Genomic DNA, 26,244 nt, shown 5'->3' on the forward strand with positions numbered 1-26,244 from the left:
GCAGAAGCCACAGGGGTCCCGTACTACGGACTCCTCCTAGATTTTGTAAGGGGCCGGCTCTTAAGGCCAACCCCAACTGTCTCCTGTCAACTGAAGCCATAAAGTTGGCCGCCACCACCATAACCTCCTCCGTGTGCATGTAAAGTTGGATCTTATAAGCAGCTACACGCTAAAAATAACAAAAAGAAATTAATGATCCTATTGCAACAAACAAAAAGATTTGTACTGCTCCCACACACATTTTGGAAGAGGGGTAAATAAAATTCAAACTTGCAAATTGCGTGCGACCTCACTTTATATATGGTAATTAAGGTGCTCTTAGAGCACGCGTCAGATGCATGGGAAACGACACATATCTTCATCTTTATGAATGGTGATGACATGTTTAGAATTTTCAACAAACGAGTCAGGTAACAGAAACGCCGTACGCTCTTAACTCCAACACCCCGGCTGCATAAATAAACACCGGCATGCTCTCAGCGACCACCGCATACGGCCAAGCACACTGACGAAATAAACGGTTTCCACCATGTATATGCGATTTGAACAATCTCACTCCCACGGCACATAGCACCTGCGAGAAATACTCGTGGCGGGCGTCTGAGCGGACCGCTGCGTGCTATCGCGCGCCCTGAAGGACCACAATAAAATTTTTCATCCATCCATCGCCTGAATTTTTCAAAATTATGGACGAACTGATCGAAGTCAAAAGAACGAAGAATTTCGCTTCTGCGCTGCTGCAAATATATTTTACGTGCAAGAGGACTGGGACTCTTTCCGTGAAACTCGATAGTAAAATGCAACAACAATAAATAATTTAAAACCTTGCGACTCAATGAAGAGAAGTAGAAGAAAACAATGAAACGATAAAGAAGTAGAAGTGTTGGTGCAATACCATCCCACGTGTGAAGGCTGAAAGGATGAGTTAAAACAGTATTTTATGGTGGGTATTTTTTCCTCCTCTCGGAATGCCGAAGATTGGAGTACATGGAATAGCTTTCCCCTTCAATCGAAGTTTCCGGGAAAGAAAGAAAATCCAACATTCCCTGAGCGCCGATGGTGGGGCAGGTGACGTGGAGTAGGACGACGATAGAGAACGCTATGCGCTCAAGAAGTGGGCCGCACGCAGTTCTTTCTATTAACCTGCCTGTCAAGCGTGGAGATGCAGTTCACGCCACAAATTCACGCCTCCTCGCGCACACAAAGAAGCATATTCCAAACTTTGAAATAGGCTGTTCCGGGTCTTGAAATCAAATGACGCTTCGAAAATGCATGATAGTAATGAGAACAAACCGAAAATTGTGATATATCAGATGCAAGAAGGGCCTGTCTAAGAAGGCATATGGAAAGTACTGTTCAAATATGGCCTTCTCGCAAACATTTCGTCGGCACGCAAAGCTTAAAGATACGTCAAGCTTTATATGTGTCGTGAATACGACCCTAGTTGGAGTTGTTCTTGATGGTAATTATCGAGTAAATCTTTAAAAATGCCAAACTCAGGCAATAGCGACAAAATTGTTAGCGCTTGTGCCGTACGTTTTCTTTTATCTTGTTTGCGTCTTCCTGAGCGCTGCTAGTTGAGAGAAATAGTCGTATCTTAGTTACTTTTCCGAAGCTTGCCCAAAAAGCAAACGCTCGTTAGATGTAAAAAAAAAATTACAGCATATCCACGGGGTGATTGATGATGAGTGGGGCGAAGCTCCGGAGGGCATCATCGGTAAACCGTGAATACGAGTATTTCGCCCCACTAAAGTAAACACGTGAGAAATGTTAAACATCAAACTTTCTCGCATCGGCTGCTCAACAGTCACCTGCGAAGCGCCGGCGGTGGCCATTTCTCCTGATGTAGGGCTTGGTTGGAGAAGTTCCAGAGGGATGGCCTCGGGAGTAAGGCCTCGCAGTCGGCGACTGAAGCGGTAGACAGGAGTATCCACTGCAGGCACGGGTTGCGGGATCGGACTGGCGGAACCGCTTCGTGAAGGGGTGGTGAGCATCAGGCGTTGAAGCCAGAAGAACCGAAGACCCGAGCGTCATCTTCCTCTGATAAATTGTGGTTGCTGCTCGAGCTTCCCACTTCGTCGTCCTCAGTTATCTAGCCAGCCTTGAGCCGTGTTTTCATCATATACAAGTACCGCCATCTAGCGGACACTCCACGAACTAATCATATACAAGTACCGCCATCTAGTGGACACTCCACGAACTAAACGAGAGGTGGCTACTACATACATCGGGGACGCACGACCCGCGGCTTAAGGAGCTTCGCCCCTAAAATGGCATTTCCGGATGCGTACTTTGTTCTTTTAAGATATTCAGTTAGGCCCCTTTCACCCCACCCCACCCACTTGCTGTTTTTGGACGTTTGAGGCGTCAACCAATCTTGATGGGGCAAACTGCTTATAATATTCGTGAAGCGAATCCGTTTGAAGTGAAGCGCCATGTTCTTCCTCTAATGTTCACGCGCGCCAGCCATTGCCGGTCATAAGCCGTCTGAATATTTTGATGCGGAAGACACCAAAAGAGAGCATATAGAGATATATTTACAAACATACGCACTTCACTGGTTTACAGGAACAGCTAGCACTAGCTAAAATATTGCCGTCGTGTTAGAAGTTGTCGAGCAGGAAATGTCGCTGAAGCGTAAAATTCTGTTCAACAATATTTTCATCACTAACGTAGTCGTATATCACGCATACTTTGTAATGGAAACAAGCAGGGTTATATCTGAGAGCCATGGTATAGTTCACTTTAGGCAAAATTTAAAAAACAATGCAAGAAATCCAAAGAAGCAGAGAAGGAGAAAACCGGAATTCTGCGCAGCAGAGGCAAATCGAAAGGGTTTTTGCGACGTGTTTCGCGAAAATACGGCGGTGACTCACCAAATATATAGCTGGCACACACCAACAAGTACGCCACTAGCGTTTTTCCAGACAGGGTGCGAATGCATCTTGAATATGTCTGACGTGAACTCGGCATACAGGCAGCCTGTGTAAGCCTGAGCCTGCAAGACTAAAGTGCACTGCATAGTCAAGGAGCCGTTCAAATTGACTCCTAGTGCGTTTCACGCTGCCATCCCAGCTATACAGCCAGCCGAGCGGCGGCGCTGACTATCCATCTTATTCGCTCCCGTGCTCAGCATCGGAAATGCGGCAACTAACTCGATAAGTCTTGCAAGGAAGAAACTGACTGCCACGCGTATGTGTGTATCAAACGAATGGCATCCAGGAAGCGCTCGCACTACGTCCTCCTTGGTGATTTGTAAGGCGCACGAAACGCTCTTTGCATAGGAGAAGACGGTGAGTTGTATGCTGCCAACGAGGACAAAGTGCTTGCATTATAAGAAATAAAAAAGTTTTACTCTCTAAAAGGAAAATACTTACTTTGTGCGCAGAACGTTTGAGAAAAAAAAAAAAAAACAACGCTGATTTTTTTTTTGTCTCAGAAGTTCTGCGCACAAAGAAAGTATTTTCCTTTTAGAATGCAATACAAACCAGCCCAAGTAGCCACCCTGCTGCAGAAAGGTTTACATTTGGGCGAATAGATGAAGGCAGTCGATGGGAAACTGCAATGCATATGTATGCACCCAGTTCGAACGCGGTTTGAAATTTTTATGCTTCATTTCTTTAGCACGCTTTCTGTGCATTTGATCTTATTGAAGCATACGATTGATTGATTGATTGATTGATTGATTGATTGATTGATTGATTGATTGATTGATTGATTGATTGATTGATTGATTGATTGATTGATTGATTGATTGATTGATACTGACACGCACTAATAACACAGAATATCGAACCACTGCCCCATGCCAGTTTATCAAACGCAAGCGCTAATTTCTCTACAATGCCCCGTTAACTGCGCGCAGTTAAGTGCGCAGACATGGACAATCCGAATACATCGTGAGCTCATGGTTAACTAAAATGCATTATTTCGTACTTGTTTTCGCCAGCACGCATAATTGCAGCCTGATTTTTGCGTGCACGCTTATTTTTGACCTAAACCATTTCGCGCAATCATATAATTGTCGGTCTAAGAAAGTGCCTCCCAGCAATCGCTAGCGAAACATCGTCATTTCTCGTAGCGTTTCACTTGTCCATTGCTTTGTATTTTGTTCTCTATGAATTTCAGTGTGAAACAGTTCTAAACTGAACAAAAACATTTGTTGCTGCGGTGACGTTTACTACTCCATGGAGACCCAATATTGCAAAACCTGCGCTGCCTCAGAATGTGAACCATAGATATCCAGTAGGCATGGTGTTGCTTTCTCCAACTGCACCTTTCAAGGGACACTAAAGAGAAACAATGAATCGGTTTATATCGATATATTGTGCTGTGAGAATTCTAATGTCGTTAATTTCACCATCGTAGGTTTATTATTAGAGGAGAAAATCAAGTTCAAGGTTTCATTTTTAAATTTTGCTCCCGAAATCTCCACGTGTGACGTCATGGATTTCAAAGTGTATTTATCGTACTTTGGCGCCATTGGCTCAACAAAATTACCCCAAACTTGGTATGTTAAGTCTATGGCCTTCACAAAGGACAATATACTTCATTTTTACCGATTAGGAACTACGTAGTCCCTAGCAGTTGCCGTCAAAACATGTGACGTCACGTCGAATGGTGCGGAAACTTACTCAAGGTGGCGTCGCCACCCACATTTTGTTTTTGCGCGTTTTCTCCCTCACTAAGCGTCTTCCCGCAGCAAGCGTGGTGTTTTTGGTATCGTGAAAGAGTACAAACAGATGTGCCGCAAGGTTCCGTATTAGGTCCGTTACTTTACTTGCTATACATAAATGATTTGCGTCTAGTACTAACAACTGCCGAGATGCTTATGTATGCTGATGATACTGCCCTAATCATTACCGGCAGAAATCTGTCAGACATAGAAGAACAAATGAATACCGAACTAGCTAAGCTGGCCGATTGGTTCGCAGCTAACCGGCTTACCATCAATGCCAAAAAAAAAAACAAAGTATATGTTATTCCACTCCCGTACAAATCCTATTCCACATTATACGCAACTCTGCATCAATAATTTCTCCCTGGAATGTACTGATTCTTTTACTTACCTTGGTGGTGTTCTACACAGCTGTTTAAATAGGCAGATTCAGATAGATGCAGTCAGCTCGAAACCAGCTTCGAGTTGTTACGCCCTTTTGGAAGCTCGTGAATATTTTGATACTACAATTTTCCGTATTTTGTATTTTGCTTTAGTTACCTGCCACCTTCTGTACTGCGTAGAGTCCTGGAGTTCGACGTATGACTTTTATCTTGAGCCAATACGACGACTGCAAAAACGGGCTATACGCACGATAACTTTCTCACATTGCTACAAACATAGCAAACCACTGTTTTCTAGGTTGAAGATCTTACCATTTGATTATGTGCGCGAACTAAGATTAGCTACGTGTATTAACAGTGTCGTTGGGAACAATGAACCATTCCCTATTTCATTACTGCGTATCCCCCGACGCCAAAATAGGAACCAAACTTTTAACAACTTTAATATACCTCCCACAAAAAACGCCTATAGCAAACGTCTACTACAATATACCGGAGTGAACATTTGGAAGGACATACCGCATTATATAAAGAATACCCACAACTTTTCCAGATCCCTGAAGAAATGCTACTTTGAAATGTTTTTTCGCTGCTTGAGTTGACTGTTACTTTGGGCTGTAATTTTTCATCATGTATATATATTGCCCTTTATGTGTTTTGTGCTTTCGTTGAAACATGTTACAATACCCTTGTTCTCTTTATTGAGCTATATTTGATACTTGCATCTACAAGATTCATTCTAGAGTTCTGTACGCAGCTAATAACCAAATTTCTGTGTTTAATACAAGTTACGTACTCCCCTTTTCTCTTTCTTCAATCGAATTCAAGTGACTATTGTTAGCAGAAAAACATTATTTCTTGTATGAAAATATCAAATTTGAAATGTTTACTTTGTTTATTTTAATTAGAAGTATTACAGTTTCAGCTATGTATACTTCCAATGGGACCCGCACTAGCCTTTGGCTATGGGACCATACAGTTTGTGCCTGTTTTGTATAAGATATGTGTGCAATAAAGAACATTCATTCATTCATTCGTACTTTACTAATATGAGAAAAAATTTTTTTTCTCTTTAATGTCTCTTTAAAGATTATAGATGTGCGTGCTTTCGTTATTCTCTTTTTACCGCTAGCACCTCGCCACTTTTTTTAAAGGCCGCTACAGTATTGTGGAGGTAATCATCGACCCGTAACGACCGATGCAGTCGCAATACACATCATCACCAAGTATTCGGTCATTTTTACCCACGCAGATAGCTCAAGTCCTCAAGATATAAAAAAATGTGAGCCGTCTTCACATTCACGAGCGCCCATATTCGACACAGGCTTGCGCGCATTTACATAATAAGAATAGACTTTTGTTTTTTTTACACGTCCCCGGGATCAGTGTACAGCTGTTAGCACGAATGAGTGTGTGCCACGGCGTTAATAGATTAGACAAACTCCATGGGTGAAGAACGTGGCTTCATCTAAAGTACATGCCATGGTCCGAGGTAAACAGGTAGACAGAGAACTTTATTTAGTTCCTGGAGAAAAAAAATAATGCAGCCGAAGTATTTCATACAGTAAGCCTAATTTCAACAACCACTCCACCGGCAGCTAATTATTCAGAGAGTTCTGCGCAATATGTCCTGTATTGTGGCTCCAGTGCCGCCCTCAAAGGAAGCTTTTGGCGGAAATTCGATAAATGCAAATGAGTTCTCAGCACCTCCAGGAAATTCCGGTGATACGAGTCATTTTCCAGTAATGTACACAAGGACTACGTTCTTTCTTTGTGAAAATACTTGGGTCACTGAACCCTCTTTGCGATTTCATCACTACCGCGGTTGAGTACCCGCCAATTTGTTTACCGATGACGTAACGGCGGATAAGCGGCATGCCTCGACGGGTCCCGACGCGCCGCAGCTTCTATGACATCGTTTGTTGACCGACGAAAGCGGATATGAAAAATACTTATGGGAGACATGGAAGCTGTTCCACGCTTCTACCAAATTAAGTTGGGTGATCGAATTCGGCACGTAGGGACTCCTTGCGCAAAAAAAAAAAAAAAGCGCGTGATGCGAAGTTTTTCAACCTGGCTTCACCGTAGACACACATTGTGTGCCACAAAGCCAGCTCGCGGCGCTCTTTATTGAAAGTCGTTGAGCGCACGCGAATAGCGGGGTTATGAGAGTGGTTGTCACGGCCGCGCAGTTATAAGCGCTGTGTCCTCAGCCGCCGCTGCACTCTTGACTGTCGCGCTCAATGTGTCTTGCAGCAGCACAGCTCATCTCCGAACAATCTCCAAGACTGAAAAGGCCTCTTTCACTTGGCATTATTTTCAGAACCGAATGCTCGCCTCTTATTAGGTTGTGATCCCAAATAGGTGTAGTTTGTAATGAGCTATAGTAACGTATATTCTGAAACTAAGAAGTAGCCGCCGTGAGCGATCGTTCAGCTCGTTCAGTCAGTATCTCTTTTGTTGAAGCTCACATTAAGCGGAAATTTAAAAAAAAAAATGGGGAGGGGCGAAGCATGCAGGGAAGGGTGTTTCAGCTCCACTAACGTGAACCCTGTGGAGGGGCGAAGCATCAGTGTTCGCCGGTGTTTCCCACAGCAAAATCACTGCTAATGGGCAATGAGAGACAGAAGGAAGATTAGAGACAGAGACCCGCAGTCCGCTTTTAGTTAACGTGCACGATGCGAATCTTTATTGTTCAACTACGCACAAGAGAAATCTGCCACCGGCACGACATTGCAGGTCAAGATCCGGTGCATATATATACGCGGTGGCCGGTGAACAATTGTGCAGCGCCAGCAGTCGGTTTTTAGATGCGAAGCAGATTTTGTTTGGGGCTGTGTCCGTCCCTTGGCGACCGTCCGTTTTCTACCACCTATCATAGCCATCTGAGCGCTCGCTCGCGCCAGGAAGTCTTCTTCCTCTTGTTCTTCGGCTGGCTTGATGATGATACGTGCAGAGCACTTTAGGGGCCCGGGCTGCAGTATGCTTGGCGTAACGCAGATAAAACCATGTGTGCTGGCACGCGCTACCGCGTTCGGGCCTGTGTAAGGTGCTGGGTAAGACGCTGTGGCCTCTCCCCCTTGCACTCTCTCAGCAATCGTGTGATGGTGTCGGGGAACCAGATTCTGCAGATGCACGATGAACCAACACGTTGTATCCTAGTCAGAACGCGCTGGCACGTGCTATCGCGTTCGGGCCTGTGTAAGGGGCCGGGTAAGACGCTGTGGCCTCTCCCGCTTACACTCTCTAAGCAATCACGTGATGGCGTCGGGGAACGAGATTCTGCAGACGCGCGATGAACCCGCGTGGCGTCCTCCAACAAGAGTTCGGGACGAGTAACAGCAACAGCAACTACAGTGAATTCATGGTGTACTCCACTTGCAAGGACGCGTTAACATCGGGCAAGGTGCCCGTCATGAACGGAACTTTAAGTCGACCAATGCGGTGCTTCGCATCCCCACATAGTTCTGTTTAGTGGGAGATGGCGTAATTTTTTTCAGTCAAGAAACTCGCTAGCAGACGCAGCCTGCGTGGGCGTTGTCAGCGACGGACGCCCCTGTCGACGAAACGACGACGAGCGACCAAGTGGTCGAGCCGACATCCTCGAAGCTCAACGGCTCGAGCGACGCACTATGGCACCACCTCACCCGAAACTGAACAGAGAGCAATCGAGAGAGTGGCGCCGACTGCAGATGAACACGTACCCCAACCTACACACACTTTCTAAGATACACCCCTCCGAATATCGAAATGAGTGCCCTGGTGCGGAGGGATACCAACACTGACACACATTACATACAGCTGCACCTCGCGTCCTGTTGCGGCAAACTCCACGCTCATAAAAACACACACATTACCACACTGGTCGTGGGAGGCGCGACTGTCGGATCAGGCCTTGGGAAGTCAACTGGCAACCCTGGATCAGGCCCGGCGAGCTGCAATAGCCAGTGGAGCACTAGACGAAGGGCCCCACCCACTCTAGTAGCTAATAGGAATAGTTAATGAAAATTTATTCTCTCTCTCTCTCTCTCGCAGGCCAGGGCACGTTCTCGTTCCTTGTGAGCTGGTAGTTCAGCGTTCATCGCAGAAGGAACGTTTCCATAGTCAACACGCGCCGTTCACTCTCTCTCGCCACATGGCGAGTGCTGAGGTGGTGGCGCCCTCTCTTGCGCTCAAGAAAATGGAGCAGACGACGGTGCACACACGACAGCAGACGACGATGCGCGATTCGCGAAGACACGCCGAAACCCTAAGGTGTTTCTTCCCTTAAACTCTTATGAAGTTTTACTGCGGTTCTATGAACGCGCATTTGCGGGGACATTTTCAAGCAGGCATGCGTAGGTTCAATTCAAGGAAAATAGCAAATAGTAGCCGAAAGTTTCCAGCAGTCAGAAGGGCTAGACTAGCCTAAATAAGGAAAAAAACATAGACTGTAGAACTGAACGACGTTGGGCCCGTTAGTGTTGCACAGTGAAATGGAAGAAACAGCGCTTATACGACGAGGACAGGGAAGGAAGAACACACGATGCGCTAACAACATTTTTATTGCAGCAAGGAAATATTCTGAAAAGCAATGCCTGCCAGCGCATGCGCAGTACACATCGTCACGTCACCGTGAGTGATTTCTCTTTTACGTTTTTTTACTGACAGTGACGTGACGAAGTGCACAGCCCATGTGCTAGCAGGCATTGCTTTTTCATATATTGCCTCGCTGAAATAAAATGGTTGTTAGTCGGCGCATCGTGTGTCGTTCTTTTACTGTCCTCGTCGAATAAGCGTTCTTTTTTCCCCTTTCGTTATGAAAAAAAAGAAGGAAATGGCTCTCGCTTTGACACTCGGCAGGCTTATCATGTAGCAATAAATTCCCAGATGTTCTAGCAGCGTCGGTTTTTGAACGAAAGTTCCTCACACGCTAGCAACTTCAGTTCGTGCGATACGAATACCAGAGAAGCAGGCCCATAGCCAGGAATTTTTTTATAGGAAGGGGGGGGGGGGCACTTACTGAAAAGCTTGACTATTTGAGAAAAAGACCTAGTTTCGTTATTTATTTTTTGGGGAAAACACCTACTTCACTGAAATCTCGGGGGGGGGGGCACCTAGCCCCCCCCCCCCCTTGATACGGGCCTGCATAGAAGACATTGGTTAAGTGATATATTAATCGACAGAGTGTGACGCCTCGAGACATTTTGTATTTGAAGACGTCTCAAAAGTACCCGGACGTGGCGGGTTTGAGAGAGGCAGGCAAGAGATGCCGGCGAGCAATGATCGGTTTTTGTATGAGGTAAGATACTTCAGGTTCATTCTTGAGATGTATCCCACGAATCGGTGAACTGAAGAGGCCACTTGTGTTGCAACAGACACGTGAATTGTTGCTGGAAATAAGGAACATGAGAATAAGCCTAACTCTCAAAGCTGAAGAGGGTGCATGGAATAAGCGCGCACGTGTCTTGACATCGGCGCTTCAAATGACGTTAGAATACTCTTTTCTAAGTGGTGGTGGTGTCGCGCGCGACGCTACACAGCCAAGAAGAACATTTACAGCTTAGATTTAAGCTTATAAAGAGAAAACAAAACTAAATGATAATGTACGTGGTTGCTCGGGAGAGCCGCAACAAGGCAATTGAAAGCCAGATTACGCGTGTGTCAAACTTAAATGCTATGCATGTGACACAGCACGCAAGTGGTCTGAGATGGTTATTTGTATGACTACACGGTAGCTTCCTTTGTCATAGAATCACACGCTAGTGCGCAAGAGTTGTTCACGCAGTAAGTCGCATGATTCGTGACCGCCTACTTCCGTGTACGGCGGAACAATAAAAATAATTAGAGAAAGAAATCGTTGACACTGAGTGGCACTTCATGATTTCGCGATGGAATGCCACTCCATCACCAGCGTCTATAGCTTTCAAGAAGCGCACGCCCACGCGCACACACGATTATATTGACTGCACCGCCACTGTGGTCTAGTGGTTATGGCGCTCGACTGCTGACCCGAAGGTTGCGGGATCGAATCCCGGCCGCGGCGGCTGCATTTTCGGTAGAGGCGAGAATATTTGAGGCCTGTACTTAGATTTAGGTGAACGTTAAAGAACGCCCGCTGGTCCACGTTAACCCCCTGATATTATTATTATTACGATTAAAATGAAGCGATGACGTACTTTTAACAATGGCCTTTCTTTGGTCCCTGGCTTTCCTGAAATAATGATGGGAAGTAAACAGTTCTTGGAATGCAGCACCAAGGGCTTTCGGACGCCATTATCGTCAAAAACTTGGATGGTCATAACAGTGCCCTTTAAACAATGACAGGATGGGTTTGACTGAGTCAACGCACTTTATTTAGTCGTTTGCGACTGATAATAATAATATCTGGGGTTTGCCGTCCCAACATCACGATATGATTATGAGAGCCGCCGTAGTGAAGGGCTCCGGAAAATTCGACCACCAGGGGTTCTTTAACGTGCACCTAAATCTAAGTACACGGGCCTCAAACATTTTCGCCTGCGTTTGCGACTGAGTAAACAGACTATGCGCCCACCCTCCTAGGTGGAAGGTGACATCGCTCGGTGCTGCTGCTCTACACCTGACAAGAACGTCGCATGCGCAAGCATCGGGGACACCTACAGCACCTATTTAAACCGCTGTAACATTTAGTGGTGACTTTGTTCGGCAGCAGTGCTTCAAGAGTGCGCATACCACTCGGCATCCTGTCATCTCACCGGCAAACACAAGATTTTGTGCTTCTAAGCCCATAGTACTTTCTTGTTTTCTTACAAACTGCTGCCGAACAGAGTTCTTGTGTCACTTGCAATTATTTATTTCAATATTGTGTTCAGTGTTCTTGCTGTCTGAAGCCATCTCGAAATGACCAACCGCAGCACGCGAAAAACTGGAAGAGATGACACTGATGATAAACTTAACAATAGCACGGCATCGCAACACGAACTAGAGAGCCTTAGAAATGATATCAGAACTTCGTTCACTGAAGAAGCGCATTCAGTACTGCAGCGATTCTTGTGACAGTGTGACTGCGATGGGCAAAGACATAAAAGAGCTAATAATGGAGATCAAGGAGCTAAAAGTAAGCAACCGCAAACTAGTGGAAGAGAACACGAAGTTGACTGCGTGAGTCGACGAGTTGGAGCAATATTCTCGCTTCAATAATGTACAGATTAAGGGAGTTCTTGTAGAACCAGATGTGAATGACGTGTTCTCGAAAATGGGTCAGCTCGTTGGTGAATGAGTATCGAAAGACAACATTGACCTCTGTCATCGGGCCTTCACGACTATGCATAGCGAGCCAAACATAACTGTGCGCTTTGTCCATCGAAAGAAGCGAAATTCTTTTCTGGTGAAGGCTAGGAAGACGCGTCTAACTGGTGCATTGCTTGGCTGCAGTTCTACAAAACCCGTGTTTGTTAATGAACACCTGACGCGTCAGAATAAGCAACTTCTCGGTGCAGCTGTGGCTAGGAAGAGAGAAGCAGGCTGGCGGTATGTCTGATCAAAGGATAGACGAATTTTTGCTCGTCGAGACTAAAACTCGGCCGTTCTGCGCTTAAATTCCTTAAGCAACTTGGAGAAGATGACGCTGTCAGATGACTCCTCATTACTATGAGATTGTTGCTTGCGTGGCCCTTTTCTCTTGTAGATTACTGGCGTCATGGCCGTAAAACCTTATTCACTTAAACACCTATCTGGAAGTGGTAGATTTTCTTTTCTGCATGTATATGCGCGATCGTTGGAACCCAAATGTGACGAATTCGAACTATTTCTCGCTAGCATCGCCGTACCGTTCGATATCATCATGGTATCTGTAACGTGGTATACGAAATATTCCGTGCCATTCGCCCAACTAGGCTACCAAAGCTTTGCTTTAAGCCGCTCTGAACGTAAAGGAGGGGGCACGCTGTTGTTGGCTAAGGTTGCGCTAAACGTGAGCATTATTGTCGAATTCTCCGTTTCAAAGCGTTCTAGGCGTGCGTAGTCGATCAAATATCTTTTGTGCTGTTTACCGCCCACCTGATGCCGATATTCACAGTTATTTCAGTTTTCTTGAAGAATATTTCGACTTCATTCGTGCCAACAAATATTCTCTTTTTCTTGCTCGTGAATTCGATATAAACATGCCTCAACCTCAAGAGTTCAAAATGAACTGTCAGCATTACTGCAGTCAAATCGGTTTGTAAACACTATTGTGAATTCCACCCGCATTACTCATTCATCAAACACCCTTATCGATCTTTTCATCACTAAAACCGACAGAAATATTCTCTGTAGTGGTCCGATTGCAAGCGACATGAGTGACCATCTTCCCATGTTTACTTTCATCGAAAATAAGTGCCATCTAAGCAGTATTTCGAGGCCCCGCAGCGTTTCGATTATATAAACAGCGCATCTCTGGACGCTTTCCGTAGCCATGTCGAAGCCCACGATTGGCGTGAAGTTTTTAGACAACATGACTCAAATTCCATGTACAAGACCTGCATTGCTGAACTGAGGTCATTGTACAATAAACATTTCCCATACGTAGTCAGACATAGAAGCAAGAAATCGCGGAAACCCTAGCTAACCAATTACCTTCGCAGCCAAATCAAGTTAAAGAAACAACCTTTATCGGGATTTTATCAGAACTAGAAACCCTGAAATATGGAAAAAGGTTAAATCATTCCGAAATCGCTTGAATTTTATGCTAAAGAAAGCAAAGCAAGAATACTTTGCCACGCATTTCTCTGTCGCGGCAAACACTGAGCTGCTGTGGAAACGACTGGAACATCCCAAGACTGACCGTGCGATTTCGAGCCTGTGTGTAAACGGTCTGGTGAAGGCCGGTTCAGATCTATGAAGTCCACTTAATGACCACTTCATTGCGGTAGGCCAGTCAGGCGCACACAACGTAAATGCATATGTCATTCATGTCACCAGTGCATCCTATTCCACTATGGTGTTCTTCCCCACAACGGAGAGTGAAGTTGTCAATATATTGAAGAGCTTAAAAGCTTCAAGATCACTGGATGCTAACGACGTGCAAATTCGCCCTATAAAGCACATCATCGACATTATTGCCCCTATTTTGACGACATTGTACAATTTAGTGTTTGAAAGCAGCTGTTTTCCAGATGAAGTGCAAACGGCAAGGGTAATTGCAATTCACAAAGGGGGCGATATACATGACTTGGGGAACTTCAGATAAATTTATATACTCCCAGGCTTATTGAAAGGCCTGGAAAAGATTATTACGTCTTTTTCGCTTCTTGAAAAAACATTCTCTTATTTCACTGGACCAGTACGATTTCTTGAAAGGGAAATCCACAGAACAAGCACTACTTGCTCTAAAGAAATGTATGATAGATGCCTTTGAAGACAAAAGTATAGTACTATAGTCCGGTACAACTGTAGAAGTCAGCCGCATTTCCTCCTCAAAGGCGGATGAACACACGCCTGCACCAATGGTCGCGCACTAGGGACAGACGTCATGAACGGGACCGCCGGTGGCTCCGCCTTCGGAGAACATCGGCGCGTGCATGAGGGGGACTATTTCTTTAGTCGCGGAGGCGATCGGCTGCCGCGCTTCGGTCGCCTGGGCGGGGCCTCTCCTGACTTCTTAAGTTGTATCCGGCTATAGGTATATACATCGACTTCTCAAAAGCTTTTGATAGTGTGCAACATAATCTATTACTGTATAAGCTATGGCGTGCGTGGGAGGTCCAATGACCTACTGCGTTCATACCTTCAGCGTAGAAGAAAATTTGTCACGAATAACACTCTCAAATCAAAGACTAAACGCCTTAAGCCCGGGTTGCTCCAAGGCAACATACTCGGCCCGCTCTTATTCGTCGTCTATATAAGCGACATTTTTTTTCTGTTACTAACTGTAAGTGGGTAGGTTACGCCGATGATACATCGCTTTTATTCAGTGGAGTAAAGCCGCATGGGTTGGTATCTTTAGCTAACGATGCGCTTGCAGAAGTGTTAGCGTAGTCAAAAGGAAACTCCTTGAAAATTAACGCAAGAAAGACTAAAGCCATAATTTTCCGCACTAGACCTACAGTTATTAAACTGACAAAAACTTGTATCTTGATAATGACACAATTATTGTTCTTAGCGAGATTAAAGCTTTGGGCGTCAATTTTACAAAAACATTGTCCTTGAATAAGCATTTACAAAATGTTTTTAACAAGCTATATTCCGTCACTAGATTGATTAAAAAAAACGTCAAATATTACCAGACAAAGCTAAACGTTTGGTATACAACGGAGTATTTTTATCAACATTAAATGATTTTTTTTTATTGGCGCCAGTATGCCCTACGGCATAAGTCAAATAAAAGGAAAGAGTTCAGATTCGCTGATAAAGGCCAGGAGCGGTCGATGCAACGGCCCGTGCGTCCAGCGCGTTAAGTCGGGTGGTCGACCGGGGCGGTAGTCAAGGCCTCGTAGGTGGCGGGTGCGAGCCTTGTGAAGGCCCGGACAGGTCCCAAGTAAGCGATCGATCGTTGCTTCTGTGGCTGGAGCAACGCAGAAGGGGCATGTCGTTGGGGGAGGCTGTGCACCGGATGTCCATGCAGCCCGGATGGCAGGAGTCAACGCGGCGCCCACACGAATCCTCCTGAGCGCAACCTCCTCTCGGCGAGTTAAGCCGCCGGGAAGGTCCGATCCACGCGGAGGAATGAGTGCACGCGTGGAGCGCCGGAGGGTTTCTTTGTGCTGGAGCAAGCTGTCCTTTGGGGGCAAACGAAGTAGAGGCAGCGGGTGTTGAACTTCCGCTGGATGGCAAGCGGCATCTGCGGCCATTTGAGCCAGTGTAGACCGACGGGTCCACAATACGCGGACAGGGCAGGCGCACGAGTAAATTAGTCGGTGCACATCGGAAGCTATATCGAGGGAGCTGCTCACTTTTCGCAACTCTCGAACTGCCTGCGTGGAGTCCGTATAGACGAGCAGCCTATTGAGTGACAAGCAATCCACCTTGGGTATCATGAGTGTTAAGCCGTCCCGTATAGCTGCGAGCTCCGCCAACACTGATGGAAATGGTGCCTCTGTAACATAGGAGCATGTATGTTGCGTTTCAGGTAGCGTGGGGCATACGAGGCTGGTGTGCAAAACGCAGCTATCGATAGCTGCATCTACGTATACCGCTAGTGAGTCGTCGACGGCAGTGACGACAGCTTCCTGTTCCACTTGTCGGTTGGATTGTCGCAGGCGAGTCAGTGGTCGGTTGTCGCTGGCCTGTGCCTTGAGCCATGGTGGAATTTCTGGCAAGGGTGCAGCAGGCTGTGGCAGCGTTGAATTATAGTAGTGAGCTAGCGCCGCCGCCGCAGGAACAGCTTGACTTTTAGGGTGGCGAGCCATTCGACGCTGGTGTACGATTTCGTCGATGGTATTGAGCTGCGCTTCCGCCTGGAGGGTCGCGATAGGTGTTATCCGAGGAAGGCATGTGATCGCCCTCATGGCATCTCGGTTGGCGGTTTCGAGCAAGTCCCAATCTCTCAATGTGAGGCGTTGAAACTGAGCTTGATAAACAAGCCGAGGTTGCAGGATCGACCGCACTAAAACACGGGCCATTCGAGAGCAAGCACCTCCGGTTTTTTGAGAAATACGTCGAATGAGATGGAGGGTATTAGCACTCTTTCGACGAGCAGAGCGAACCCATGCACTCGCGGAGCCAGATGCGTCCAGTTCGACTCCGAGCACACGGATAGTGGATACAGTGCTGAGGGCTTGGCCATTTAGGCTCAAACAAATAGGCGTCTGCAGAAGGCGACGGCGACCTCGTCTGTTGGTGATAGACATGAATGCCGTCTTCGTGGCCGATAGTGTGAGTCCTATGCGCGCACACCAGTCCGAGGCCTTGTCCAGAGCACTCTGGAGTGCATGCTGCTGGCGTTGCAGGTCTGGATGTAGTGTCCACACAGTCAAATCGTCCGCATACAGGAGGAAGAAGGCATCTGAAATGCTTGCTAGTTGCCATGCGAGGGGCAATAGGGCAATATTAAAGAGTATCGGAGCCAGCACCGAGCCCTGCGGCACACCCCTTTTCGTGACAAAGTGGCCGGTTCTTTCCTTGCCGACTCGGATGCAGAAGGTACGGTGTGCCAGAAAAGACACCACGAAGTCGCACACACGAGGCGGAAGTTGAAGCCATTGCATTACGCGAATGATGGCAGAGTGGCTGACGTTGTCGTAGGCCTTATGAACGTCCATTGCTAGAAGGGTTCGAATGCTGCTTGTTCTCCCTCCCACGAGCACCATTGACGTCATATGATCCAGGCCATCTTCCGTGCCCAAATGCGGTCGAAACCCAATCTGGGCCGGATGGTACCAGGCGTGCTTTTCCAGCCACCAGGAGATACGCGACGCCAACATGCGTTCAAGAAGCTTGCACAACGTACACGTAAGAGCGATCGGCCGAAGATTAGAGAGGTTGCCCGGGTGCTTTCCTGGCTTTGGTATCGGCACCACTTCGGCATGCTCTCATGATTCCGGCAGCTCTCCACTCGTCCAAATTACGTTAAGCGTGTCCAGCAGCCACTGTAGAGCAGCGCCATCGGTGTTTTTGAACACTTCATAAGAGATCCCATCTGGTCCAGGCGCCTTGCGTACTTTTGCTTGGTCAATTGCTGCCTGCAGCTCCGCCATCGTGTACGGCGCTTGCATGCCTTCGATGTCTGACTGGCTTGGAGTCACACCAACCTCCGGAGGTAGGTTATACGGACAGTCAAATCGTGGTGGGGCCTGGTCGTACGCTGGGAAGAAAGCCTTAGCTACTTCTGGAGCGAACTGTCTTGGCGTGCATCCAGAAGATAGACACGCACTGGCCGCTGGGTCCGGCATGCGAGCGCCTAATTCCATGCTCCGGAACGTTCGCCAGATCGATGCGGATGAAGACGATGGGCCGAGGGACGCACACCAGTCCATCCACCGTTCCCGGGAGAGTCGCTTTTCGCAGCGACGCGCTGCTGCGGTGAGTCTGTTGAGTTTATCACGAAGCTCAGCGGCGGCCGGATCTTGGTTTAAGGCTAGTTCTGCCCGACGGCGTGCTGCCCACAGACGCAACAGATGTAAATTCGGAGGTGTCCTGTTCTCCTCCACCCAGTTGAACTGCGTGGCGGCTTGTACAGCTCTGCTTAACACCTGCAACGGGTCAGACGATGGAGCTGCAATGAAGGCATCGAGTTCCTTGCGGAATAAGTCCCAGTCGGTTATGTAGCATCGGCGACGGAGGCGGCGCTGGCTATTCGCTGCCAAACCAATTATCAGCGGGTGGTGATCACTCCCCCAACAGTCTGGTTCTCGGTCCCAGGAAACGGCACACATGCCCAACCACCATCTTGTATGGGGTACTACATCCTTTCACAAATTGACAAAAGTCAGTGTATGCCAAAAAGCGCGAAATTCGTCTAATAGACAACGTTTCCTATGCTACTCACACTGCCCCTTATTTTGAAGCATTTATTATACTCAAGTTAAATTCGTCGACGTTTTCCATCTATCCTGTACATATCGTCTCGCCATAAGGACTAATAACACCGACTACATCAGTTCGTTTCGCCTAACAAGATATTCATACGACACAATAATTTAGGATGCCTGGATCCAGCCTATATGCCGCTCAAGCTATGGCAATCTGTCGGTATCGTTTCAACTAGCTCCAATCTTAAACAAATATGCAAAACATGGCATAGCCGCTGAGACGGCTTCAGCACGCATATTTCACTCACTCTTATCGGGTGAAAATAAGCCTTCGTTCCTCACTAACATCTAGTCGTATTCATCAGTCGCAGAATGCTACGTATGCTTCATCTGTTCGCGCATGGCGTTTTTTTTTTTTTTTTTGAAAGCGCGCATTTGGCTTTGTTGGTTTTTGGTTGTTTGGTCGTTGTTGTTTCGTTATTTTTTCATATGAATTTTTTGTGCTGCGCGTTTTTAGTACTGATTTCTTTCCTTTGCAGTTTTTCGTTGGCTTATTGATCAGCTTTGTCGTACAGGGGTGCTATGCAGGATGGCCCGAGCTTCTCGGGCACACGAGTTTGCTTCGAGCCCGCCCTACGACGGTCATGATAGGAAGCCAGTGCGGAGCGCGCGATAGAAGCGTTGATAAAAACGGCTACAAGAACGAGAATGGCGTCACAAACGCATGCGCGGCATTTGCGGCGGTTTTCAAAGGAATACCGCGTGCAAACGCGTCAGCGCCGCCACTCAGTCAACATTTTGACACTGCAGCGACGTCAGCGTGATTGTCGCGCTATCTTTTTGCCAACTGATGATCGCGCCTCCCACGGGCGTGTTCGTGGGCGTTTGTCCTCTTTCGGAAAATTCTATCGTTCCACCTAGTGCATGGAAATTTCCACTCTCGAAGGCAACAAGGGCGACCACACAGCACTCTGGTGCAGCTCGTTTCGCTTCTCTCGAATATTACAGATGAATAAATGGACAGGTTACTGCTATACTTACATTACACGTATGCACATTTTTTTTGTATTAGCGAATCGGTAGAAACAGTGTCTCCGCAAACAAGTAATAGTAACATTTGTCGCCGCAAATCCCACCAGGGGCACTTGCTTCATAGCTGTGAGTGGTACGTCGTGAGAAGCGGTGAAATTGAATGCGAGACATCGTAGCCACGTGATGATATAGCCTTTAGTTCTTCGTGCGTGTGCGCATAGTCTGTGCGATTAAGCTCATAGATGAATCGTGCCGCTCGCTGGCGTTGTTGCGTGAGCACCGCTCCTCGGCAAGAGGAAACGCGGTGGGCGGACCCGCTCTTTGCCGCGGGCGTCTGTCAATCAAATAGATTGACGCGCGAACTCGGGCACAAACTCGTTGATTCTGAAAAGGCCCCAGTTCAACTCGTGACTGTCATAGTGCCGGTGTGCCTGTCAAGTGTTTCATGCGGTGGACGCTACTCAGCAGCTTATTTGCATATAAAATAATTTGTTAGGCTTGCACTACTTGCGCAAGGCTGGGGCCATCGGAGGAGCTTGTGATCATCTAGCTTCTTCCAGCTTTTTACGTGGCTTGTCTACTCTGTCTGCTTGGTCTGCTTCGGAGTAACGACCGTGTCAGTTTGGTCTCAATATTGATGCTATTGCTTAGGAAGGTCATAACTAACACGATAGTGAATAGCCCTTTCTTAATTGTTGATGTTTTAATTACCACGACATTAATTAAATATATATGTAATTAGCATTATAATAATTAGCACGATACCAATTAACACGTCCTCGGTGAGTAAGGCCTTGACTATCTTTGTTTTAATTACACGCTCCTAATTATCGTCGTGTTAATTAGCATTAATTGATAATGTTTTAAATACCGCGCCTTTAAATACGCAGGTTTAATTCGCAAGGTACTGAATACAGAGGTAATTAGCGTAATTCTCATGAGCACGATGCTACTTAGCACGCTCATAATTAGCGTCGTGTAATTAACAATACTTCTTAATGTCTTAATTACAACGGCATTAATTACACAGGTTTAATTTGCAAGGTTCTGAATTGTACAGATGTAATTAGCATAATCTTAATTAGCACGATCGGAATTAACACGATCTTGGCGAGTAAGGTCTTGATTATCTTGGTTTTAATTACACGCACCTAATTACCGTCATGTTATTTATCATGATCGCGATTACCTTGTTCTTAGCTTTACACGACTTCATTAGCATGGTCTTAGTAAGACGTGGCTTAGTTATCTCGACCTTAGCAAGATTTGGCCTAATCAGCTTCGTCATAGCACGTCCTGACTAAGCTAGGTGTACCGCCCCGCCATTTAGCTAATCAGCCGGGCGCACGTGGTCTGGGACCGAGCAGACGATGAAGAAGAGAACGACGAGGGCGTGCGCCGGCCGAGCAACGCGCTAGAATCTAGAGGCCGACCATGGTGATTATACACGTGGCCTCGACGATTAGCTCTAGCCGCGGTGTTGTAAGGCGCTCGGTCGGAACTAATCTCGGAGGCCACGGTGCTGATTATTCTGAAGGATACTTAGTGCAGACATTAAACGCTTGAAAATGAATTCAAACGGTCCGCGCACACATAAAAAATATAGTTAGTAGAGCTTTCTGCCACTTTTCCTGCATGGGTGCACGTCTGCACTCAGTGGAACGACAAAGAAATGAAAGAAGGTGCCTCTAGTTTTACGACACCACCCAACCTTCTCGACCGCCCTTGATGTGACGCTGCGTTCCATCGTAACCAATGGAACGGAGCGCGCGCTGAGGGATGGATTTCACCTTATCGTACTATTAGCTCGTTCAAAAGGGGGTGTCGCCAGAGCTCGGAAAGATCCCGAGTTTCGCCAAACTCGGGCCATCCTGCATAGCACCCCAGGTAACATTACTTTGAACTGCGACGTGTTCTTTTTTCTCTGAACTTATTTTCTCACAAGTCTTATCAATGTGTCTCACTATATATAATGATGCACAAAGACTACATTCTCTCATATTTTTCCTAGTTTTCGCTTTATTTGCCTCTTCGTGTCAGATTGCATTCAAATCCAATGTTTTATTTCCAGCACAATCATTTTTTGTACTGTTGCCCATTTTTGCTGCGGGACTTTGTAGGGGGCCGGTGCTTTGTCGAGCCGCAGTATTGCGGCTTTTATTGCCTCACCCCAATATTTCTCAATGAGAAATAAAAGTGAATTGATTGATTGATTGATTGATTGATTGATTGATTGATTGATTGATTGATTGATTGATTGATTGATTAGAGTGCGCGACCGTCCCCTTTATCACCCCTCGTGTGCACGTCTATGCACACACACACACACACACACACACACACACACACACACACGCACGCACGCACACACGCGCACGCGCGCGCGCATGCGCATGCGCGCACGCACGCACAAGCAAACGAGCACTTCTTGTACCCGTTCAAGCACTGCTGTGCGGCTTGCAACTTCCCTTTTCGTCGATGACTGCTATATACCTAGACAAACATTGTTTTAAGTCATATATACGTGTCACAGTGGCAGGAAAAATGACTTTTATTTATCATTTTAGGCGGACCAGGAAGAAGCCACGCACTAATGATCTTCTCCGCACACGTCGAGAAATACCAGCTAAACCAATGTTTGTTAGAACCGGAAGCCTTTTCTGATGGCCAACATAAAACCAATTGTGGCATGACTTTTCGAAAAGACCTAAAGAGGCGATGCGTTGCAATAAAGCTGTTCTGAAGCCACGGTTGCACTGACTGCTGCTATGAAGGCTTAAAAAGGGTGAAACGTGGTGCACTTTTCTAAACTCAACGTTACGAAGCTCATCGGAAACCTTTCAAAAGCCGCACGACATGTATACATTTCAGGCACGTAGGCAAGGGGGGGGGGGGCGCCCCCCCCCCCCGAAATTTGTCCGGCCTTCTACATTCCCGGGCAACTTTTGTTTTATTTTTGCCATGGAAAGACTTTCTTTCGAACAATTAGGCCTTGGGCCCCCGCCCCCCCCCCCCCCCCAAGAAAAAAAAAATCCTGGCTACGTGCCTGATACATTTCAATTTACGTCTTTTCAGACGTCAGCGTCCGACCGAGTTTGCTAGGTCGAAGCAGACGGAAGCCAGAGCGCAAGTAGTATTCAGTTTAGTGGACATCGGCTCATCAGTGGAATCACCGTGCCAGCAGTTACGGACACTCAGACGCACTATACGTCGATGTAACCGGTTATTTTCTCGTCCGGACGCGCAAGATAATTGGGGAGGGAAGAGCGAAAAGAAGGGCAGCTGCTGACAAGCCAGAAAGTGACAGCAGCCGTAGCGGACGAGCACCTGGGCTCTGTACTTCCCCGCAAGCCACGTGACACCGTAAGAACCGCTCGTCGTCGACGCATTGCCGGCGGCTATCTTTTAACCAACGTCCAGCACCGACAGGCTCGAGACAAGGAAAGAGCGGCCACGCCCAACTAGTCTCCTCTGCAGAAACGTGCGGAAAGAAAAAAGGGCATCGAACAAATAAAAAAAAACTCTCCCGGGACAGTACAGGAAAAAGAAACATTGGCACAACCTTCTGAACAAGGCAGGAAGGAGAAACGATGCGCCGTGCACAATAGGCTGCTTGCGACCAACGGAACGTCCGTAGGGAACAGACGCGTGCTGCGTGCAGACGCACAAAGGAACTGCAACCAATCACCACGCTACGCAGTCGAGAAGGCGAGGAATGAACTTAAAAAGCGCAAACGGCAACCCATTGGAATGGAGGGCACTTGGCAAAAGAGTGCGACTACCACTCACAAGTAGACTCTCTTCGCCTTCAAAGACGACGAACGGACGCAGCGCGCAAGAAAGTTTCCTTTGGGAGTGGGTGGAAAGGGAAGTGATCAGGAGTGGTGAAGATATCTGTCCAAGGCAGCCCTAGAACATCGCAGAGCTGGAGAGGTTTGCGCCCTACCGTGGGAGGAACCGACTTTCTAACTTAGCGCGCCACTGCACTCGCTCGCTTCTTTTCCGGTGAAGACTACAGACATTTATACTTTCCTATACCCACGAGGCCGAAAGAAGCGAATCGCGAACGACGGAGAGTGGCTAAACAAGGGACCTCCTCGCGTAGAGGGGCGGTGGATAAATGCTTCGAGGCAGTCTTAGCATCGGTGTCCGCGATACGCGCACGAGACATTTCCCAATTAAGGCGAGCAGTTTCTTAATACTGGATTCGCTGTCGCGTTCCTCGTCGCCGCCCGCCTTTCTTTGTCTTATTTCTATATTAGCGAAGCTTTTGCACACCGATAATCGAGGCTGTCGGACTCGTGGCCTTACTCTCAGACCGTTTGATTCAGCCGCCCATGGAACTCGAATATTTAGGGCATCCTGCTACATACCGACGGCCCCGTTTTTAACACGAAAGTGTTTTATGCCGGGGTCCACCAAGTACATCCGTCACGGATATGACGTTGATAAAATGGACGCCAACGGGTGAGAAAGAAAAAAACCAAGAAAAAGATACCCCGCTGGGAATCGAACCCACGACGTTGCGGCCGCGACGGCAAGCGCCCGACGCTCTACCGACTAAGCCAACTCGGGAGATGCTAGGCACGGCGCGAACGCGCCTTATATCTTTCACACATTCTCTTTCGCGGCGGGCGGAGCGGGGCGGTGCCGCCGTCTGTGAGAGGTGAAAAGAAGTAATGCTTCACGATCGACACTTACTAGCGCTTACTCCGAGATTGCACGTGATATCGGAGGTCATGGTTAAAGCGTCTCGATACCAGAGAGGTAGAGTGGCCGCGCTGGCGTCGCCGAGGCACCCTTGACGCAGTTACGTTCTTTGCCTTTGGATTCGTGTTAGCGTGCGTCGGCTCATCGGAGTAGTGCAGCTTCCACGTGCACGAACGGGATTTCTCTGCCGCCGACTGCTTCAACTGCGAGAGCACCGACTAACAAAACTGCTGCAATATGCGTTGCAGAAAGGACGCGATTTCGACGGGCGAATGTCGTGCCTTGGTGGAGCGAGAGCAGCGCCTGCGAGACAGAGGCCAGCGGGACGCACGCGTTTGCGGCTCAGGCTACGAATCTCTACCTCCTGCGTTGCTGAAGTGCAGTGCGTGTTATGTATGCATGAGCACAGGCGTCGGCTACCCATTACTAGAAAGCGCACACCGTGCCGTTTCTCTCCTTAATTGACGACGCTTTGAAGAAGTGCATACCGGGTACCAGTGTTGATTATGAGCTTGTTGATATCATCCTTACGCGCGATTCACGATTCGCTGTGTCCAAATATATGTTCACACCGTCAGCTACCTCAACGGTTTAATCATGATCATGGGCGTTAGTCGTCGCGATAGAGACATGCTGTCAACATGGGTGCATCCACGTCAAACGGTGCTATAGCTGCCAAACACGAATAGACATTGTACAAGCTCTCATATATCATAAGCACTACTTCTGTCATGACACGTTCCACTTTCGTGTTATACCGATTCCTATGACGGAGGGATCAGCCATGTTTTTTGTTCCTGCCTCGATGCCACGTTGATTGCTGACGATTGTTGTGCTACACGGTTATGTATGTGGCCATATAATTTCGCGATACAATACTGCGAGAGCTCTTTTCATGCTATCGATATTATTGTTCATGCTATCGATATTATCGATATTGGTGTAATTCGGCCGACAACTGCTAGGACAGCTACAGAAACGCCGCTATCAGAATTCAGTAGTGACGACGTCTGAGACGTAACGAAGCCTGCTGGAATAATATTTATTCCATCAAGCTTTAGATAGATAGATAGATAGATAGATAGATAGATAGATAGATAGATAGATAGATAGATAGATAGATAGATAGATAGATAGATAGATAGATAGATAGATAGATAGATAGATAGATAGATAGATAGATAGATAGATAGATAGATAGATATAGATAGATAGATAGATAGATAGATAGATAGATGAAGTCTCTATCGCGCTATTCCCATCGAGCTTCAAGGCCAGGTACCGATTATATATTTTGACGCTTTAAAAAAGGCCTCTCCAGATAAATACAATTCTGCGCTAATGTCGTTCTTGTGTAGGTATTGGTGTATTTCTAAATCCTGCACCTTATACTGCTTCACTACCATGAATCCTGAGGAAGTGCGTAGCATGGGCAAGCTAGTCATTTGGCGCTTGCCACCCCCTTAGAGATCGCGCGCTTACCGAGGTGGTGGCGCCCTCTCTAGCGCGGCGCGGGTATCAGCCGCATGTTTGAGAAGCGTTTTTCGCGATTTTAGGCAAACAATTGCAAAATTTTAGGGCGAAAGCCATCTTCCTTTTCTTCTCAGTCAACTCTATTGACACCCCCCCCCCCCCCCCCACTGTTCTTTTTCGCGTCTCGGTGAGCTCCCAACTTGTTTTTTTTTTTTGGCATTCTACGGCCTCCTACGTTTTTTTCTTAACCAAATGTCACCTTTCTCCCCTAATCTTCGAATTACTCCAAATGGGCGACTTGTACCAGTTGGTTAGGATTCATGTTTAAACAGGACAGAAGCCGAAATAAAGGGGAGACTTCACAAGACGAACGCTTACTGACAACTGAATAACTTTGTTCAAACGGATAAAAGGAAGCAAAAAACCGAATCGAGCGCGCAACCTGCAGAACGAAGAGTACAAAATATTAAAAGGTATTACGTGTTTCTAAGAACGACTGGATGCTTCATTTTTTTTTAAATAGAAGCTGCAGACATCTATCTTATTTGGGAATAATTGT

Source organism: Rhipicephalus sanguineus, chromosome 2 (assembly GCF_013339695.2).
Source record: "Rhipicephalus sanguineus isolate Rsan-2018 chromosome 2, BIME_Rsan_1.4, whole genome shotgun sequence".
In the NCBI taxonomy this organism is placed as follows: Eukaryota; Metazoa; Arthropoda; class Arachnida; order Ixodida; family Ixodidae; genus Rhipicephalus; species Rhipicephalus sanguineus.